Genomic DNA, 6,000 nt, shown 5'->3' with positions numbered 1-6,000 from the left:
AGTCCTGCAAGGTAGAATTCAGATCATGGTAGCTGGGGGGAGGAAGCATCCAGGATCTGGGGGAAAGCTGTGTTCTTCATCGGTGCTACCTCGCACCCTGACTGACCCATCTCCTCTCCTAAACCCCTCTGTGAGGGGTTCTCCAGTGGCCGACAAATGGGCTTTGGGTCTCCACTCTGCAGTTCCCCCTTCATTCACTATGGTATATATATACACACACACCATATGTAAATATATATATATATATATATATATATATATATATATATATATATATATTTTGCATGATGCCTTATACCTGGTCCCTTTGGCACCTCATGATCGCACAGGCTGGTGTGCTTCTTCCATGTGGGCTTTGTTGCTTCTGAGCTAGATGGCCGCTTGTTCACCTTCAAGCCTTTAAGACCCCAGACACTATCTCTTTTGATAACCGGGCACCATCAGCTTTCTTCGCCACATTTGCTTATGCACCCGTTTGTCTTCGGCGATCGTATCATGGAGGTGTGCAGCCAATGATATGGTTTTTTTGTTCTTTGATGCCTGATAACTGATCCCTTCGGGACCACATGATCACACAGGCTGATGTGTTCTTCCATGTGGGCTTTGTTGCTTCTGAGCTAGATGGCCGCTTATTTATCTTCAAGCCTTTAAGACCCCACTATCTCTTTTGATAGCCGGGCACCATCAGCTTTCTTCACCACATTTAACGGCACTGTTTCCAATTTCCTTTTGCATAGATTATCTATTTACATTCTTTATCAGTTTTCTTTTTTGGGTTTACTGTTATTTTCTTTTGATTTGCACATGTTTTGTGTGTGTTTAGAAGCCCTCGTGGTGTAGTGGTTATGCGTTGGGCTGTGAAACACATGGTCAGCAGTTCGAAACCCCCAGCAGCTCCAAGGGAGATAGTCTGGGCTTTCTAGTCCCATAAACAGTTGCAGTTTCAGAAACCCACAAGAGGCCATTATGAGTCAGCATTGACTTGATGGCAGTGAGTTCCCCCGCCACCCTGTATATTTTATGTATAAGTTCCTGATCAAATTAGGATAGTTCAAATCTCTTCTTAATTGATTATCCATCAACTTTATCAAAACTAAACTTTGGTGATCACAAAATTTAATTTTGTAAGTAATTAAAATGACAAGTATTTTGTGGCTGGTACATTTGGAGTTTAAAAATATCATTTTATTGGGGACTCATACAACTCATAATTCATACATACATCAGTTGTATAAAGCATATTTGTGCATTCGTTACCCTCATCGTTCTTAAAACATTTGCTCTCCACATAAGCCCCTGGGATCAGCTCCTCAAATTTTCCCCTCCCTCCCCACTCCCACCTCTCTAATGAACCTTTGATAATTTATAAATTATTATTTTGTCATATCTTACACTGTCCGAAGTCTCCCTTCACCCACTTTTCTGCTGTCCATCCCCCAGGGAGGAGGTTATATGTAGATCCTTGTAATTGGTTCCCCCTCTCTACCCCACCCTCCCTCCACCCTCCTGGTATCACCACTCTCACCACTGGTCCTGAAGGGATCATCTGTCCTGGATTCCCTGTTTCCAGTTCCCATCTGTACCAGTGTACATCCTTTCGTCTAGCCAGATTTTCAAGGTAGAATTGGGATCATGATAGTGAGTGGGGGAGGAAGCATTAAAGAACTAGAGGAAAGTTGTATGTTTCATCATTGCTACTCTGCACCCTGACTGGCTTGTCCCCTCCCCGTGACCCTGCTGTAAGGGGATGTCCAGTAGCCTACAGATGGGCTTTGGGTCTCCACTCCACACTCCCCCTCATTCACAATGATATGATTTTTTGTTCTTTCATGCCTGATAACTCATCCCTTCGACACCTTGTGATTGCGCAGGCTGGTGTATTTCTTCCATGTGAGCTTTGTTGCTTCTGAGCTAGATGCCCGCTTGTTTATCTTCAAGCCTTTAAGACCCCAGACACTATATCTGTTGATAGCCAGGCTCCATCAGCTTTCTTCAGCACATTTGCTTATGCACCCACTTTGTCTTCAGTGATTGTGTTGGGAAGATGAGCATCATGGAATGCCATTTTAATAGAACAAAGTACTCTTGCATTGAGGGAGTACTTGAGTGGAGGCCCAATGTCCATCTGCTACCTTAATACTAAACCTATAAATGTATGCACATAAATCTATTTCCCCATCCTCATATATAGATATATTAATAGGTATATTCGTAGTTTTAATGAAGCAGGCCTTATCTATCTTTAGTGACAAAGGTGTTCTAGTACATTTTTATGTATTATCATTATAATTGCATCTTTCACATTTATGTAGTGTTTGTATGGAACCCATCCTTGGATATATTGCTAGGTAGAGTCCCAGCTTTATTGTTGTAGCTGTAAAGAGTTAATTTTTCAATATCACTCTGTAAACAATTTATTTGTTTCTCACTGAGTTCTGTTGCTGCCTTTATTTAATACGAGTTCCTTTTAAGTGTGTTCCTGAGCTACTCTAAGTTTTCCATGGTCTGCTTTTGCTCTAAAATCAAACACATTCATAGTGATAGCCTTGCTGAATTTCCAATCTTTTTCTTCTTTATTCATTAAAAAAAAATCTGCACCTCTGTGCTTTTGTCGGGTTGATTAAAAATTCCAGCTGGAATTTTAATTGTGATTGCAGAGAATTTGTAAATTACTCGGTAGTTACTATATTTTCAATGTTGTTATATTTTTCAAGAGCATGGTATGCCACTCAATTTCTTAAGAAGGAAACTGACATAATATTGCCTTATAATTGATTTCCCTACAGTTAATAGTGATGTCACCTCTTTCACAAGTGATTTTGATAAATTGTGTAATTTCTCTTTTGTCCTTGCTCGTTCCAGGAATGCTAGTTTTGTTGAGTTTTTAATAGCATCAATTTTTGGTTTGATAGTCTCAATTGTTTTTTATTTTCTTTTTCATTGATTTCTGTTGTAAACTTATTCTTTATTTTCTTCTGCTTGCTTTCTCATTTGTTTTCGTCCGATTTTTAAAATTTCTTAAGGTAGAAGTTTATGTTATTGGTTTTGACAACTTCTTTTTCTGATGCACGTGCTTAAAGCTCTAATTTTCCCTCAAAGCGTTGCTTTATTTTAATCCCATAAATTTTGGTAGATTTTATTTTCGTTTTCTTCAAATTAAGAATATTTTCTAATTTCCGTTTGATTTCTTTAAGATTAGATTGTTTTATTTAGAAGTATCTGGAGATTTTCCAGATTTTTCTTGTTGTTGATTTTTAATATAGTCCTATTGTAATTAGAATTGCACTTTGTAAGATTTAAATTTTGTTTAAATTTTATTGAGGCTGCTTTTATGGCTTAGCATGTGGCACATGCTGGAGAATGAACCATATGGCCTTAAAAAGAATATGTATCCTGCTGTCATTGGTTGATGCTTCCCCTAAAAGTCAGCTCAAATAGTTGATAGTTTTCAAGTTATCTACCCCTTATGATCTAGTCATTATTTTAAAAACAATTTATTGGGGCTCATACAATTCTTATCACAGTTCATACATATACATACATCAATTGTATAAAGCACATCTGTACAGTCTTTGCCCTAATCATTTTTTTCTCCTCTTTTCTTTTTTTACATTTTATTAGGGACTCATACAACTCTTATCACCATCCATACATATACATACATCAATTGTATAAAGCACATCCATACATTCCCTGCCCCAATCATTCTCAAGGCATTTGCTCTCCACTTAAGCCCCTCAGGTCCTCTTTTTTTTCCCCTCCCTCCCCTTTCCCCCCTCCCTCATGTGCCCTTGGTAATTTATACCTCGTTATTTTGTCATATCTTGCCCTATCCGGAGTCTCCCTTCCCCCCTTCTCTGCTGTCCCTCTCCCAGGGAAGAGGTCACATGTGGATCCTTGTAATCAGTTCCCCATCCCAACCCACCCACCCTCCACTCTCCCAGCATCGTCCCTCACCCCCTTGGTCCTGAAGGTATCATCCACCCTGGATTCCCTGTACCTCCAGCCCTCATATGTACCAGTGTACAGCCTCTGTCCTATCCAGGCCTGCAAGGTAGAATTCGGATCATGGTAGTTGGGGGAGGAAGCATCCAGGATCTGGGGGAAAGCTGTGTTCTTCATTCTGATCTAGTCATTTTATCAGTTACTTTAAATGAAATACTGAAATCTCCAAATGTTATTTGTTGATGATCTAGTTTTCATTTCAATTATGCTAATTTTGATATTGATATACAATATTGAGGGTTCTTTGGTTAGGCATAGTTAAACTTATAATTCTTAGATTATCCTGTTATACTTACCTTTTAATTATTATGATATATCCTCCATTGTCTTGAGTGATATTATTTATTGTTCATATCTATTTTTCCAAATCTTAATGTTTCCATACTGGCTCTATGTGCATTACCATTTACATGTACTATCCTTGCACGTTATACCTGCTTGTATTTTGAATCCAACCTGTATCTCTTTTAGACATATATAACTGGATCTTACTTTCCTAGTCATTCTGAGAATCTTTGCTTTTTGAGGTTCATGTTTTGTCTACTAACGTTTAATCCCACGGTATATACGACCAGGCTTATGTCGTCTGCCATTATATGGTTTGTGTTCTTCCCATGTCATGCTTCCTCTCAACCCTGTTACACCTTTCTTGCTTTTGTGTTTGCTAATTATTTTTTTTCAGATTATCAGGTTAATTACTCTTTCTTCCCCTACATATATATTTTTCAGATGGTTTAGGGATTCTAATAAATCAATTAATTTAAAAATATTTGTTTAATATCAACATTATACATTTAACTACAATACATTTTGGAAACTCTGGTTCATTGTAGCCTCATTTTATCTCCTTTGTGTGATTATTGTTGCATATATTACACAAACTCAGTGTTATGCTTATTCCTTCATATAACCTATGCATTTGAAAAAGTTAATAGAAGAAAAGAATAAATAACATATTTGTACAACATATTTATCCACATTTTTACTAGTCTGGTGGTCTTTATTTCTTCTCATGGATTCAGCTTACTACTGGCATCATTTCCCATCAGCCTGAAAGGCTCCCTGTATTATTTTTATAGGGCATATCTGGTAGCAATGCATCATCTCATTAAAAAAAGTTGTTAACGTTATTATTTCACCCTTGTTTTTTGAAGGATAGTTTTTTTTTTTTGGTTTGGATCTAGAATTCTTAGTTGTCAGTTTTATCTTCCCAGACTTTGGATATGTTCTTCTGCTTCCATTGTTTCTGATAAGAAATTGACCATCAACTGAATGATTGTTTACTTGATTTTCTTTCTATCAGTATTTTCTCTTTACTTCTGGATTTGAGCAAGTTTGATTGCATTGTGTCTAGGTGTGAATCTCTTGTGAGTAGTTTATTTTGGATTCATTGGGCTTTTGGTATTTTTAGGGTAATGGCTTAAATTAAAATTAGGACGTTTTAGGCCATTATTTCAACAAGTAATTTACTTTGACCTTTGCTCTCTCTTATTCTTATGGGTGTCGTGTACTACCCATGCGGGTGTTCTTGTTGTCCCGCAGGTCTTTTAAAGTTCTCTCTCTCTATTTTTTCCAGTTTTTATTAGTTCTCTTCTTCACATTAAATAAATTCTATTAGTCATTTCAATTTCACTGATTCTTACTTCTTCCACCTCAATCCTTTCCTCACCCCTCCAGCAATTATTTTAAGTTCTATTTTTTCACCTCTGGAATTTTTATTTATTTAAAAAAGTTATTTATTGAGGTATTTTATTTTTATGCCATGTGGTGATATTTTATTTTTGTTAAAAGTCAATTCCCTTCATTCTTTGATGATATTTGTTATAACTACTCAACAATATTGCCGCATCCAACATCTGGGGACTCTCAATGATATCTTATTTGACATCTCTTCTCCAGTGTATGGGGCTCATTTTCTTTCTTCTTATGGGTCATCACCATTGAAAAGTGAACGTTGGGTATCATACACTACAGAAACCATGGACCTTGATTTTT

This window comes from Tenrec ecaudatus, chromosome 4 (assembly GCF_050624435.1).
Source record: "Tenrec ecaudatus isolate mTenEca1 chromosome 4, mTenEca1.hap1, whole genome shotgun sequence".
Taxonomy (NCBI): domain Eukaryota; kingdom Metazoa; phylum Chordata; class Mammalia; order Afrosoricida; family Tenrecidae; genus Tenrec; species Tenrec ecaudatus.
The sequence above is the reverse complement of the archived record's forward strand: the minus strand, read 5'-3'. Positions refer to the sequence as shown.